A 17,894-nucleotide genomic window follows, 5' to 3' on the forward strand; every position below is an offset into this window, starting at 1 on the left:
CACAGAGAGAGATTACTGAAAGAGGGAGAGTTTTCTATCTAATAGAGAAAGTTGTTTTGATAGAAAAAGACTTGTTTTCAAATTTCATTCTACTATGACATGTTGTGTTGCCATCAATGCCAAAGAGGAAGATTGTTGGATACAATTGTTAATTGTGTATTGTCTTTGATGCTACACAAATGTCATATCAGTCATCAAACAGTGTCTACCAAGCTCAAATGATCAGCAAAGCAATTTATAGTGTCTACCAAACGTTCCTGAATATTACATAGTAAAGTAAGTTCTTACCAAGCTCACTTGAGCATCAAAGGATTGTGTAGCAGAAAGTTAGTGTTAACTAAGCTCCTAAGGTTAATGAAGAAAATTTAATGTCTATCGGGCTCACTCTGTCATCAAAGTATTTTTTAGCAGAAAGTTAGTGTTAACCGAGCTCCCAAGGTTAACGAAGAAAAGTTAATGTCTACCGAGCTCACTCAGTCATCAAAAAAAATGTGGCAGAAAGTTATCTTCTACTGAGCTCACAAGGTTAGCAAAGGAAGTTGTTGTAACTTATATTTGAGCCAACTTGATAATCTGAAAGGTATATATAGATGTCCAAGTTGTGAATTCAAGCATGAGAGTGAATATATGGATGAGGATGGAATAAGCAAATATTGAGCAAATTTTTATGAAGGATTAGATATCGTGGAGGAGCTGCAAAGTTGTATTTGATCAGTAAGGATCCAGTAAAGCATAACAAAGATTTGTAATAAAAAAAAGATAAGTTGCATATCATTCAGGTGACTTCATTGTTTCAATCTAATCATTGTAATAGTGAATCCAGAATCTCTTTACACAGTTGTTTTAACAGCCATTTTGTAAATCCTCTAACAAGGTGATAGTTCAGTTGAAGTGTTCTAAAGACCTCTAACTAGGCCACTACTAATAGGGTGATTAAATCCTCTAACAAGGTCACACCTAACAGTGTGTATTTGTAACCTTTAACAAGGTTGGCTCCTAATAGGGCTCACTTCAGAAGAGTGAAAAATTGGTGACTAGTTACTTGGTGGTTTTTCCCATATTAGGTTTCCACATTAAATCTGGTGTCACTTGTGTTCATGTTATTTCTTTTATTCATACATGTTAATCACTTTGAATGCTTAATAAGTTAACATCAAATCTACGGTTTCAACATTTATCGATGTGGCTATCGAGTATCAACAGTAATTAAATATTAAGACATGTCAAGGATCTGTGGTTTTATTTTTGTAGTAACTGATTCAACCCTCCCCTCTTAGTTACTTTATCTATATTTCCAATAGTCATGTTGCAGATTCAAATACAAATAGAGAAAGTGGCTCTAAAGGTGCCTCACCTATAGGAGCTTTTGGCTCATTGGGGAAATGCCCCCTATATAGTAGCTCGTGTCCCACCAGATTTGGCCTCTGGCAACCATACCCCTCCTCATGATCATCATTGAGGACATAGTGCTTATGCTTGTCATTCCCACATACCTCACTCTTAGCCGCACCATTCTCCTAGCAGTAGTGCTTTTGGTCAGTGTTTCTCTTCTGGAGGCTCTAGTAGTCGGCACCACTCTACCTCATCTCCTCAAGGGTTTGGTGCAGGGTGGTCTCCAATGGATCCTCTTGCTACTCCTACTACCGATTGGCCCTCTATGTCCTCAGACCCCAAGTGGGTGTTTTCTCAGTTGGATTTAGCTATTTCTCCTCCTAGGCTTGAGGGAGAAAAAGATGAAGATAATGTTGCTCCTAGAGACAGATGGGCTCCCCTTGAGCCATCTACTCACCCCAACATTAGGTGGGGCTCTGATGATAAGGATCCTCCTCCCTCTGCTGGCGCTATGTTGGCAGCTTGAGGATTTTTTTTTTTCTGAATAGTTCATATCTGACCTTTGGCCGTATGAACTCATGAGGTGACCCTATTTCCCTTAGCCCCTTTTTTTGTGAGTATGTAACTTTATTGTATTTATTTTAATATAAGGAATGGACTATTCATTAAAAAAAAAAAAGACAATCTTGTTAAAACTAAAGCATTTCATTGAAACCTATTTGGCAATATTAAATTACTCTATAATTATAGATAAAGTTTTAAGATTTTTTTTTAAAATGAAGTAATAGTATCATAAAAATAAATTAAAATGCCTATAAAATATCAAGTTCAAAATCAAATATTTATCTAAGAGAATATTAAAATGAACATACAAGTGAATATAATAACATGCAAAAGAATACCATTTTTAATAGGAAGGTCCCCTAAAAGGTAACAAAAATATATAACAACCCATTCTAGATTGTATTTAACAAGAGAAAAATCTATTTCCATTACCACACATCTTTGTATTTTATTTGATGGAGATTTTGAGGAAAGAAAATTTGAAAGATGCTTTATATAAAATATTTTCCCTCTATTCCATCTAATTCCCTCCTATTCCATCTAAAAATGTGTCAAGGTGATTATTAAAAGCAAAAATGCAAATTTCTAGAAAGCTCAATAATTCTTTCATAGAGTATTGTCACTTGGTAGTTGAATTTTTTAATTAAACAAAATCTTAAATATTTGTAGCTACACATATGACTATTTACAAATCTCACTCTAAAGTATAACTAGAGGAACATTTTCTAATCTATTTCCTTATTAGGGTACTTCAAATTACCCTCTGTCAAACTTAATATTGGTTTGGAATTATAGTTTTTTGTTTTTGTTTCCCCTTCCAAGTATATTGGACTATAGTTTTAATCTTTCGATATACACAAAAAATATTTAGGAGGGCTATTGATTGTGTAAAATTCTTGTTAGTAATGGTAGTTTTTTTAAGAAGTTAGTTCCATATGTTTTGTTTTTCTTAATTCCTTATAACTTAAAAATCATGTTGACCTGAATATTTTATCGTGCAAGGCTTATGTGTAATGAAAGCTTCACTTATGATGCCATTTCTTCATTCAAATTTCAAACTACTACTTTATAATAACCATGTCCTTGGTTAACTATTTAAAATAAAACTAAATGTAAATAAAAAATATAGTGAGAGGCCCAAGAGTCACATCGACACAAATAAAAAATGTAAGAGAATATGCTTGAACCATAAACAACATAAAACAAAATGAGTATAGCCTTCAAAGGAAGTAGCCTCAAGAAAAAAAAATTCATAGCCAAAGGAGGAAAAGGAATTTGGTCATCCTTGTTGGACCATTATGAATCACAGTTCAATATCAAGCCATATTCATTCTCCTCTTCAATTCTATTCCCTCCATGTTGTGGGATGATAGTTAGCACCAGTCTAGGGAGCCCTTTGAAAGATGAAGGTCAACCTAAGTCTCTATGAGTCCATGATAAATATCCACTTAAAAAATGCCAAATCAAGATTTTCAAAGTAGTACTATATTCTAGGGACTACACAAAGTGTTACCAATGATGACATGTGGGTCTAAGAAAGCTAGGTGGTAATAACTAAGAGTAGAGTGAATGACATTAAGGGATGTATGCACTTGAACTACCTAACCATAAGTGAGAATAAATATACCCTCACCTACAACCAAAAGAAGTAGAAGTATCTAAAGAAACCATAGCTACCATACAAGGTGCATTTCCCCAATGTTGCAATAATGATTGGAAGGTCTCCATATTTTATTGCTCATAATTAACTTTGAGAAAAGAAAATTCAAGAGATTCTTATTTGAAATATTTCTCCCTATTCCCTCTAAAATTGTGGCAAGATGATTATCAAGAGGAAAAATAGAAAGATAAATAATTCTTTGATAAAGTATCATCACTTCTTTGTTGAAAAAATGTATTAAAGAAAAAATTAAGATCTTAATGGAGACTCGCACATTCTTTTATCAACATTTTGTACATTTATTTATTCTAGTACAATTAGGTTATAAGAATAAAAATATGTTAGATTAAATTTAGGAAATCAAATATCGATTGCTACACATTCAATCAAATATTGAAACATTTCTAACAATATCTATTTTTTTTAAATATCACACTAAGAGAATGAACAATGATCAACAATATCTAATCTTGAGAGTATGTACTCACCTGGAACTCAATATAATAACTTTCTTTTAGCAAAACCATAGATACATTTATTTTCAAATTTGAACATTAAAATATAATAAATAATATTTAATTAGAGCACTTATATTATCAATATTTTGTTTATACATATGGCTAAACAAATTTGACTTTAAATTATTTTTTGATGAACTTTTACATAATCTATTTTCTTATTATGTGAGTTCAAATTACCCTCTATCAAACATCATACTGGTTGGAATTTATGTATATTTATAATTCCACCTTTCATGCATGAATAGAGGTATTTTGAACTATAGTTTTTGCCATTTGATACATACAAGAAAGATTTAGATGAGCCTTTGGACTATGTAAACTTATTATTAGCATTGGTAGTTTGTTTGAGAACTTAGTCCTGTAGAACAAGAATTTTAGTGTGCAAAGAACATTAACAAATAAAGTAAACATTCACAAACCAAAAAACTAAATTCACATATGTGCTTAGACAAAGAAAGCAAACAAGAAGTGCAAACCTCACAAGAGAAAACACTCCATGCTTTCTTGATTCTGTAGATGTGTCCTTTTGCTGTGGATGTATGCTCAAGATGCTCAAAGCTACTTCAATGGAGATGGGTAATGGAAAATTGGTAGCTTTGTGAGATCTCAATTTGGCATTATAAGGGTAAGATTGATGGCTTTGGTTCTCAAAATAGCATGGTAACTTTAGCTCAAAGATTGTTGATGAAATGGCTTGGGATGGGATTCAATTTATAGGCTAAGGGGTAGAGGGATGGAGGGCTTAGATGCAACGATGGATGAAGGCTTAAGGAGGGCTAGGATGCACTCAAAGGAGAGCACATGGATTGTTCTTGTTTAGCACCAATGGGAAGGTGACACTTGTCACAAGGAGGATGAGTGTGAGAGGGTAGGGTAAAGGGTTGGTTAAAGGCATGATGAGTGGGGTTGAGTATGTAAGAGGGATGTAAGATGAATGAGTGTGGAAGAGGGAAGAGTGTGGAAGATGGGTGTAAGAGTCATGAGTGGGCTTGTAAGAGTCTTTTATGTTTTGTAAGAGCACTCATGACTTAGTGGTTGGGTTTTTTGAGGGGAGACTTTGGTTTGGATTAGGAAAGTCTTAAACTTGTTTAAGGAATGTGACAACATTAGGGGGTGGATTAGGCTTGGGTTTAGGATTAGATTAGGAATGTTAGAGATGTGCAAGTGGATGGCATTAATGAGGGTGGGTGAGTTAGTGGCTAAGCTTGGTTAGTATGGGTGGATGGGGTGGATTAGGCTAAATGGAGGATTAGAGATAGGTTAGGGGTTTTTGAATTTGAGGATTTCATTTATCAAATAGATTTATTTAATAAATGGGGATTTTTGGAATTAGATAGAAGAATAGGATTTAATTGATAAATAATAGATTATTTGATTTATCAATTAGGACTATAGATGATTAATTAAATTAATCAACTAGGGATGGAAAAGGATTAATTAAATAAGAATTTAATTAATGATGCCTTTAAAGATGGCTAAATTAGATTACCAAAGCAGTGTAATCAAATTTAGGTGTCTACAAGTCCCACCTGATTTGTGTTTTCTTAGTGTTTTTTAACTTAAAGATTTTTTTATTTGAATGATTTATTTGTTCAAGGCTTATGTGCTATCAAAGGATTCATTCATGGCACCATTTCTTGGGTGATGTAATTTATCACTCCAAAGTGGTGAATTGTTATGTAATTTATTTGAGTGTCAAACTACCAATTTATCAATAACCATGCCCTATGTGGGTTACATTTTTTGGCCTCAAGTATAGTGATCAAATTTGATGGAAAATGCAAGCTGATTATACTAACTATTTAAAATAAAACTAAATGTGAATTAAAAAACGGTGGGAGGAAAATCTCACTCCCGAAGAGTCACATTGACACAACCCAAAAAGAATAGTATAGAAAACCATAAGGGAATATCCTTGAAGCATTAAAAACATAAAAATAATTGAGTATAACTATCAAAGGAAGCACCCTCAATTAGAAAAAGTCATGGACAAAGGAATAGAAGTAAATCCATATAAATTATCCTCTTCAAATACATTCCCTTAATGTTATGGAAATATAACTAGCACTAATCCAGGGAATCCTTTGGAAGGTGAAGGTCAACTTAAATATCTATAAGTTGATAGTAAATCTCCACCTGGAAAGGCCAAATAAAGTTTGTCAAAGTAGTACTATCTTCCAAAGATCATCCAAAGTGTTAACTATGATGAAATGGGGGACTAGGAAATCTTGGTGGTGATAACTTATAGTGGAGTGAATGACATTGAGGGTCCTATGAACTCAAATTGCATGAACATAACTAAGAAGAAATATAACCTAATTTTAGACCATAGGAATGAGAATTACTAGAAGAAGTAGAAGTATATTGAGAAATTTTGGCTACAATAAATGGTGCATTTCCCTAATGTTACAACAATTATTGTGAGTAGATCACTTCAAGCGCCACCTAATCATTTTGCGCCTAAATATATAATATAACATTAATTGAAATGCATTCTTTAGAAAAGATAAAGATATTAATCTCTGTTGATATGTGTAGAAAAAATTTGAACATTTTTCTTTCTATATTAAAAATAAATTTTACTTCCTAAAAGTCTACCAATGGTAGAGAAAGGGGAAGCAAAATCTAATATTATCTCCATAGAGAATTGCATTTCATGCAAATAAATTGGGTTAAAAGGGAGATTCAAATAGTATGGATCTAAACTTAGTAATTTTGATCTTTTCTATAAAAAAAAACCAATGAAGCAAAGACTTAGAATACCCACAAAGAGGAAAAATTAGATCAAGAATACTAAAATTATGAAGATGAAAACATAATGGAAATCTTGGGAAATAATCCCACCAAGAAAAATGTGCTACTTGGGTAAGATGATTGCTTACTAGATAGTAAAAAAATATAGTTTCCTAGTAAAATGTGATGATTAAAAATGATATTGTTTGTTTAAAACCTTGACCATTGGCATGTGAGAAAAATTCCAATAATATCTTGTCAAGGTTTATATCTAAAAAAATCCATCTATCTATATAAACATCAATATTTCAACTAGTGATGTATTTCTCTACTAATGATCCTATGAAATAATAATACTAGTAAGGCCAAGGAAACTAAATCAAAAGTACCATGATTTTGAAAAGTCAAGAAGCATAGCCAATAGGTGCATGTTCTGATGGTTAAGTTGTTGAGTTTGTATCCTTGCCATCAAGGTTCAAATCTAATGGGGATGAGGTCCCAACTCTAAAAGTGACATTGTAGACCAAGATAAAAAGGTCTTTTGGTGTATTAATGGAATACATATGAAATCTAAGAGCATTAAACAAAAAAATCCTTGAAGGAAATAAGACTTACATTTGAATGAATGGATATTTCAAGAGGTTATGTTGGCTCAAAGATAACTGATCTATGAAGATATCTCCATTCCAACAAATTCATATTTAGAAACTTCTTAGACACACCAAATAATTTTGAGTACAAATAAACCTTGGGTTTACATTGTTTACCTCACAATCAAAAGGAAATGTAGAAGAAATATAGAGATGAAGAATATTCCAAGCTTCATTCATTGATAGGCTATTGATGCAAGAGGATCCTAGGTGTGAGGGTAGTCTTAAATCACCCAAAAATATTTCTATTTTTAGTTTGGTGTTTTCAATAAGGGTTATTCCTATATAGAGTTTCTATTTGTGGGAACTTGATAATTTTAGAAAGTTGATGTTATGTGCTCAGATTTTTCACATCCCATATATGGATGTTTATCATAGACATATCATCTTTATAGATGACTTTGGGTGTCATATCATAAGTATTGGCCTAGTTATTGCATACTTTTAGTATGAATTTTCACTATTCAAACATTAGGATCAGTGATGAAGGCCTAAGTTTATCCAAAAAATGGTCAAACTTTATCTTGTGGAAACTTTTTCCATTCGACATTTTTGAAATTTAGCCAACGATTTCATAATGGGGTTATAATAGCCCATTGGGTTAACATTTTGTCAGTTATGGTCTCTAGAAATGGGTCATTAAAGTTATAATTTGTCAATTGTCTTGATCCAAGCCTATGTCATAAAGTGTAATAAAATAATATAGTATGAGGTTGGTCAGCCTTAAGATTTATGTCATAGTGTTTAGAACCTTCTAAGACAATAAAAAATTCCTATTTAAGAAAGGCTTATATGTTTTCTAGGGATGCTTTGGGTAATTGTTGCAACTCTATCTTGTAGACTATTGTAAGGAAGATTCCCATGTGAGTTTGTGTATTGTAATCCTAAATTATTCTATAATTCCATACTTGTGGAGATAATAAGAAGCCCATATTTTGTCTCTCCAAATTATTTTCATATCTCCATTTATATTGTGATTTTGTGGTGTTAAGGGGAGTGCTCTTCATCAAGTGGTATCAAAGAAGGAGTTCTTGAGTGTTTAATAAGATTTTTGACTGTGAGGTCATTTTTACATGGACTATGGTTTAGGTTTAATGCATAGATAGATAGTTGATTGTGAGGCATTTTGCACTAGGGTTTCAACAAAAGTGAAAGATTGCCTCCATAAAGAGAGTGTGGTGTTGGAGGTGTTACACCTAAGAGATTTTGAACCCTCTAGAGGCAAGTGCAAGCATCACAAGGAAAAATATGCAGAGAAATGAATCTTGTCATAATAATATAAAAATATTATTATTATATTATAATCATATAATATTATTCTATAATAATAATATTATATTATAATGTATTATATTATAATAATATAATATAATATTTAATATTATAATATATAGTAATGTAATATAATATAATAATAATAAAGTAATATATTATAATATAATATATAATGAAAAATTATAGTATATTATAAATTATAATAATATAATATAATATAATACATTATAATAATATAATATAATAATATTATCATTATATAATATAATAATATAATATAATATTTTATATTATAATATATATTAATGTAATATATTATATAAAATATAATAATAAAAAAGTAATATATTATAATTTATAATATATAATAAAAAGTATAATATATTATAAATTATAATAATATAATATAATATAAAATATAATATAATGTAATATCTTATATATAAAATATCTTATAAAATATAAGATATATGTTATATGTTATATATGTTATGTCGTATATATAAAAAATAAGATATGCATGATATCGTATATCCTATATTATATCGGATATCTGATATTGAATCGAATATTCGATATAATATTGGATATTCGATATCTGTGAAATTACATTTAAAAAAAAAACGGGACCCATAGGCACTTATTTCGCATATTTCGGGGGCTAGTATTTGCATGCAATCAAATATCAGATATACGATCGGATATCGAATATTAAAGTTTTTTAAAAAATTTTTTTAACTCATTTTTAATATAAATTCAATATATTTTAGCATGATTTTGTTTGTTTTAGATGAATCTAGGATTTTTTTGAAAAAATAGGTTAAAATTAAGGTTTTTTTAATATTTATTACATTTTGCAATTCAATAGGAATGACTAATCAAAATGATAACCCCCTAACAAACAATCCAGTATCCCCACAAAATCGTCCACCAAATGATCCTCTACCCCCTCAAAACCCTCTTTGAATCGAGGATTTGATAAATAAAAATCTCACGGATTTGAGAGGTTTGCATAGAACATATAATAATGTACTCGAATTGGCTCCTATTTTATCCACGTTAAACACCATAGTGGATAACATTGAAACCCTTACAAACCAACAAAATGCCACTCTTCATTGGTGTGATGAAATGCACGAGATGTTTGATGATGGTTTGGATTATGATGAGGTTGCAGCCCTCAACATAAGAAAAGATGATTTTTCTAGCCTTTTTGCAAACTCGAAAATGAGTTTACCAGTGGACCCAAAAAAATCCAAACTATTAATTAAATGGTGCACAAATGACGCCTTACATGCAAACTTTTGGGATTGTTGGTGGATGGTCTTTGATATCCCTCCACATGGAAATTTAGACATACCATTTTATTTCCTTAGAAAATTATATGCAAAATTTGTGTTGAAACTTAAAGTGAACTATTGGAGCATGAAACCCAACATGGGCTTAGGACTAGGAGCTCCTTAGGATAGACCCTCTTCCCAGCGAAAGAAAGATGACACTTTTGTCCCTCCCACTAATATCTCCCCTCCTCCTCAAGTGCAGCATCCAAATATTATGAGAGAGGCTAGCTCTTGGACCATCAAAGCCATTCATAGGTTGAGTAGCCTAACGATATCTCAGGCTAAGTTAGTCCTACCTCCTCGTGTTGATGATGTTGGTGCCAGTTCATCATCGGATAGCTCATCACATGTTTGTGTGCCTCACACTTGCATTATGTGCAAGAATATTTGCCTGGGTCCCATAGGTGATCTTCTTGAGTATCATTTTGTATTAGACGAGGATACACCAGACACACACGCAAAGGCCACAGACCATCATGTGAGAGAGGAGGGGAATGAAGAGGCATGGACTCCTTCGGTGTTGGTATGGGTATATTTTTTTTGTTATGACACATGTGATTTAAACTTAATTTTTATAGTAGATTAATTTTAATTTTTAAGCCATATTGACTTTTATATGTATGTGATCTTCATTCATGTTTAGTTAATGACCGAGGAGGAGCTCAGATAGATTGATGATGCCATGCTCTTGACTATTTCATTTGGTCTTGAGAAATCTATGGTACATTATGTTGTGTTCTCATTTTTTTTTCTATTTGATACTGTAGCATATATGGTTGCTAATCTTTCTTTTATCTTGTAGGTAGCAGCTGTCCCGGGGGGACAAAGTGCAGGGGGTGAGCCAGCATACATTGAAAAAGGAAAGGTAATTAGGGACTTTCTATTTGATTAAATATCAATGCATTCTTGTAAAATTTTTGTGGTAATCCCATTTAATTAAATTCTTTATTGTATATAGGGCATGGCTACCGGCGATGAGCCTATACAGATTTCGCATCATAGACCATTAGGGATTTCCATTTGCACTAAGAGCCCCATTGTATGTATAAGTATCATTTATTTTTTATTATCCTTATCTTCATAAATAAATTCAAAATTGATTCCTGTGATATTAACAACTAAAATTTTGTATCTCATAGGAGACTCCTAGTGCACATGAGGTCTGACGGGAGAGTTATGTAGATTTGATGATGCGACCACTCACTCCTAAGGAGGAGACAACAATAGTACATTATAATTTGAATTAATCATTAAATATGTTATAAATTTAGCATGCTATAAAGTATAATTTTATAGTTTAAATTGTAGATTCATCTGACAAAGGTATTTGAACATATACAGCCCACAATCAGAGAGGTACCAACATTGCCAAGGGCATACGAGAGGACTCCTGACTAGCACATGAGGTCAATGAGAGAGGTATTTATTATGAAATTTCAATTTTATAAATCTCCATTACAAAAAAAATCATTATGCATTTGGGTAATTCAGTGTTAGATACATAGAATCATATAAATTTAGTAGTCTAACTTTGGATTTTCCTTTTTTGTTTATGTAGGAGGCATCTGATCCACCTAGTGCAGCGAAGAGGCTACATTTTGATCATGCAAAAGCACCCTAGGATAGTATAGTTTTCATAGGATGCATCATGAGACATTTTGAGATGGAATATGCCACATTGTATACATAAACATTGATATTATACACATTTTGATGGCATGATCAACCACATTTTATATATGGATCTATGTATTTTGATATATATTTGAGTACTTTGTCGATGGATACATGATCTTTGATATTTATTTGTGTAAAATTTTGTCTATGAATACATGTATTTTGATATATATATTTTTTATTTATGTGCACAATGATTTACATATTAATTTAGTATCGAGTATTGTTCAATTTATCGTGGGTCATGTGTATTGTTTATGTTTATGGAATATCATTAATTTTAATTATGTTTGATATATTTGATTCAAATGCAATAATTTTTTATAACATTTTAACAACTTTTATTATAAAATTTGGATGCAATGTATAATTTGAAGTGATATCATGACATAAACACACTTGTTAATCTCCTACACAAGGTTCAGATAACCGCAAATCTGATTTTAAACTCTACCTTCAACCTTGAAACTAACTCTTGGCTTCAAATCTAATCTCAAAATAGTTAAGGACTCCACTCCTCAACCATGGATTCTATTCCCAACCACCAAGTCATTCATATATTCATAATCTTTGATAACTAGCACTTCACTTTGTTACTATCCTCATACTACAACTTTTCAATTTCAACATAACTTCAAAATATCTCAACTTAAGAGACTTTATTGGATAGTTCATCAATAGCCCTCATGAGTTCTAAGTTATTTTAGGCCTCAACATCACCATCCTGTAGCATTCAATGGTTCATTGATAGCCCTTACGAGCTTTGAGTTATGACCCTCGAAATATCGACCTCAAAATGCTCTTAGAGCACCTTGGAGACTCCTTAGTATGGGGTGGCTGTGGATGATGGATGGTCTCTATGGCTAGAACAAGGGTGTCTTTAAGGTTCACCTACCCACCTGGAGCTAATGGCACTAACAACTCAATGCCAAGATCAATGGTTTCAAAGTTACATTGTGGTGCACCTATGAACTGAGGCACACTAGCTGTGTCGAATGCAAATAGAATGTGATCTCTCAAAAATGAGATAGGTCATTTTAGGCCTCAATGTCACCATCCTATAGCATTTGATAGTTCACCGATAGCCCTCACGAGCTTCAACTTATGACCCTCAAAAGATCGACCTTGAAAGGCACTTAGAGCACCTTGGAACCTCCTCGGTCCGGCTTGGCCACAAATGATGGATGGTCTCCATGGCTAGAACAAGGGTGTGACTAGGGTCCACCCACACACCAAGAGCTAATGGAACTAACGATTCGATGCCAAGATCAGCAGTTTCAAAGTTACACTGTGGTGCACCTATGAACTGAGGCACACTGCGAGTTTTGGCATCGAGCAAGATCGTTGTGCCAAATGGGAATGGAATGTGATCTCTCAAAAATGAGATAGGTTATTTTAGGCCTCAAAATCACTATCTTGTAGCATTTGATAGTTCATTGATAGCCCTCACGAGGTTCGAGTTATGACCGTCAGAAGATCAACCTCAAAATTTACTTAGAGCACCTTAGAGACTCCTCAGTATGGGGTGGCCGCAAATGATGGATGGTCTCCGTGGAAAAAACAAGGGTGTGACTATGGTTCACCCCCCCATCTGGACCTAATGGAACTGATGATTCGATGCTAACATTAGTGGTTTAAAAGTTATGCTATTATGCAGTATGAACTAAGGCACACTGCAAGGTTTTGCTTCAAGCGAGATCGTTGTGTCGAATCCAAACGGAATGAGAACTCTTGAAAATGAGATAGGTTATTTTAGGCCTCAGCATCACTATCTTGTAGCAATTGATAATTCATTGATATCCCTTACGAGCTTCGAGTTATGATCATTGAAAGATCAACCAAGAAATGCACTTAGAGCACCTTGGAGACTCCTCAGTACGGGGTGGCCACAAATGATGGATGGTCTCCGTGGCTGGAACAAGGATGTGATGACATGACCCCCTTTGACCCATTACATGATGACATATGTCCCTAGGGGTCCTAGGACACCTAGGGACATATTAGAATCATTCAAATGGGTCAAAGGGGGTCACAGGTTGACCTATGACTACTTTCGACCCTATACATGATGACATATGTCCCTAGGGGTCCTCGGACCCCTAGAGACATATTAGAATCATTCGTATGGGTCAAAGGGGGTCATAGGTTGACCTATGACCCCCTTTGACTCATTAAATGATGACATATGTCCCTAGGGGTAATAGGACCCCTAGGGACAGAATAGAATCATTCTTATGGGTCAAAGGCGATCATAGGTTGAACTATGACCCCCTTCGACCCATTACATAATGACATATGTCCCTAGGGGTCCTAGAACCCTTAGGGACACATTAGAATTGTTCAAATCAATTAAAGGGGGTCATAGAATGACCTATGAACCCCTCTAACCCATTACATGATGACATATATCGCTAGGGTTGCTAAGACCCCTAGGGACATAATAAAATCATTCTTATAGGTCAAAGGAGGTCATAAGTTGACCTATGACCCCCTTCGACCCATTACATGACAACATATGTCCCTAAAGGTCCTAAGACACCTAAGGACATAATAGAATCATTCTTATAGGTCAAAGCAGGTCATAGGTTGATCTATGACCCCCTTGACCCATTAAATGATGGCATATGTCCCTAGGGGTCTTAGGACACCTAGGGACATAATAGAATCCTTGTTATGGGTCAAAATGGGTCATAGGTCAACCTATGACCCCCTTAGACCCATTACATGATGACATATGTCCCTAGGGGTCCTAAGACCCCTATGGACATATTAGAATCATTCAAATGGGTCAAAGGGGGTCATATGTCATAGGTTGACCTATGACCCCCTTCGACACATTACATGATGATATATGTCCCTAGGGGTCCTAGGAACCCTAAGGACATATTAAAATCGTTCTTATGGGTGAAAGGGGGTAATAGTTTGACCTATGACCCCCTTCGACCCATTACATGATGACATATGTCCCTAGGGGTCCTAAGGCCCCTAGGGACATATTAGAATCATTCAAATGGGTCAAAGAGGGTCATAGGTTGACCTATGACCCCCTTCAACCCATTACATGATGACATATCTCCTTTGGAGTCTTAGGACCCCTAGGGACATATTAGAATCGTTCAAATGGGTCAAATGGGGTTATAGGTTGAATATGACCCCCTTTAACCCATTAAATGATGACATATATCGTTAGGGGTCCTAGGACCCTTGAGGACATATGACAATTGTTCAAATGGGTCAAAGGGGGTCATAGGTTGACCTATGACCCCTTTCGATCCATTACATGATGACATATGTACCTAGGGGTCCTAGGACCCCTAAGGACATAATAGAATTGTTTTTACCCACCAAAGGGCATCATAGTTTGACCTATGACCCCCCTCGACCCATTACATGAGGACATATGTCTCTAGGGATCATAGGATGCCTAGGGACATATTAGAATCATTCTCATGGGTCAAAAGAGGTCATAGGTTGACCTATGACCCAATTCGACCCATTACATGATGACATATGTACCTAAGGGTCCTACGACACCTAGGGACATAATAGAATCATTCTTATGAGTCAAAGGGGGTCGTAGGTTGACCTATGACCCCCTTTGACCCATTACATGATGAGATATGTCCCTAGGGTTCCTAGGACCCCTAGGGACATAACAGAATCATTCAAATGGGTCAAAGGGGGTCATAAGTTGACCTATGACCCCCTTCGACCCATTACATGATGACATATGTCCCTACGGGTCCTAGGACCCCTAGGGACATATTAGATTCATTCCTATGGGTCAAAGGAGGTCATAAGTTGACCTATGACACCTTTCGACCCATTACATGATGACATCTGTTCCTAGGGGTCTTAAGACCCCTAAGGACATATTAAAATTATTTAAATGGGTCAAAGGAGGTCATAGGTTGACCTATGACCCCCTTTAACCCATTACATGATGACATATGTCCCTAGGAGTCCTAGGACCCCTATGAACATATTAGAATCATTCAAATGGGTTAAAGGGGGGCATAGGTCAACCTATGACCCCTTTTGGCCCATTACATGATGACATATGTCCCTAGGGGTCCTAAGACCCCTAGGGACATATTAGAATCATTCTTATGGGTCAAAGGGGATCATATATTGACCTATGACCCCCTTTGACCCATTACATGACCACATATGTCTCTAGGGGTCCTAGGACCTCTAAGGACATATGTCCCCTAGGGACATATTAGAATCATTCTTATGGGTCAAAGGGGGACATAGGTTGACCTATGACCCCCTACGACCTATTAAATGATGACATATGTCCCTAGGGGTCCTAAAACCCCTAGAGACATAATAAAATCATTCTTATGGGTCAAAAGAGGTGATAGGTTGACCTATGACCCCCTTTGACCCATTACATTACGACATATGTCCCTAGGGGTCCTAGGAACCCTTAGGACATATTAGAATCATTCAAATGGGTCAAAGGGGTCATAGGTTGACCTATGACCCCCTTCAACTCATTAAATGATGACATATGTCCCTAGGGGTCCTAAGACCCCAAGGGACATAATAGAATCATTCTTATGGGTCAAACAGGATCATAGGTTGACCCCCTTCGACCCATTACATGACGACATATGTCTTTAAGGGTCCTAGGACCCCTAAGGACATTAGAATTGTTCATATAGGTCAAAGGGGGTTATAGGTCAAGATATGATCCTTTCTGACCCATATGAAGCATTCTAATATGTCCTTAGGGGTCTTAGGACCCTTAGGGATAAATTTCGTCATGTAATGGGTCGAAGCTTCGACTCATAAGAACTATTCTAATATTTCCCTCTAGGTCCTAAGACCCCTAGGGACATATTAGAATCATTCTTATGACCTCCTTCAACCCATAAGAATGATTCTAATATATCCCTAGGGGTCCTATGACCCCTAGGGACATATGTATTCATGTAATGGGTCGAATGGGGTCATAGGTCAACGTATGACCCCCTTCGACCCATAAGAACGATTCGAAATGATTCTAATATGTCCCTAGGGGTCCTAGGGACATATGTCATCATGTAATGTGTCGAAGGGGATCATAGGTCACCTTATGACCCCCTGCAACCCATAAGAATGATTCTAATATATATATATATATATATATATATATATATATATATATATATATATATATATATATATATATATATATATATATATATATATATATATATATATATATATATATATATATATATATATATATATAATACTTATAGATTATAAACTAATAAGATAATATATAATATATATTATGTTATTATATTTAATAAAAATATAGGAAAAATAATAATACTATAATATAATAATATATATTATATTTATAGATTATAATAAGAATAATATAATATATTATATGTTATATCATTACATTACGTTATTGTATATATAAAATATATTATAATATATTTTTACATAGATCCCTATATTTTTACATAATATATATTATAAATCAGAAACTTAGTTTTAACTCTAAAATGTCTTGTGATTTGAAATTTCCCTCCAAAAGCGGATGGGGGCTCACCGAGCTATATCGAATATCCAATTTGAAAATGAGTCCATCTTCTCATACCAAGCCCTAGGGGCTTGTTTTAGACCATACAATGAATGTTGAAGCCTGCAAACCAAGGTGGGGTCCTACACAAAACTTGGAGACTGCTCCATATAAATCTCCTCTATGATATCACCATGCAGGAAGGCACTCTTCACATCCATCTGATAAACTGACCATCCCTGTTAATCTACAAGGGATAAGACAAGGCAGATAGAATTCATCTTGGTGATAGGGGCAAATGTCTCGGAGTAGTCAACACCCTCGACTTGCGAAAGACCCTTTGTAATAAGATGAGCCTTATGCTTATCAATGGAACCATTTGCAACATACTTAGTGCAATAAATCCACTTACAACACACTAGTTTTCTCCTCTTAGGAAGAGAACAGAGATCCCATGTGTGGTTCTTCATCAAAGAAGAATATTCCTCCTCCATTGCATTGTCCCATTCTGAATGTCCCATTGCCTCTGCAAATGTTTGAGGATTAGTACTAATAGGATGACTAAGTAGACTAGAACCTACAGTTTGAGAATGGGTGTGATGGGAAGTTGATGGA

This window comes from Cupressus sempervirens, chromosome 10, assembly GCF_028749045.1.
Source record: "Cupressus sempervirens isolate cs-2001-9-10 chromosome 10, ASM2874904v1, whole genome shotgun sequence".
Classification (NCBI taxonomy): Eukaryota; Viridiplantae; Streptophyta; class Pinopsida; order Cupressales; family Cupressaceae; genus Cupressus; species Cupressus sempervirens.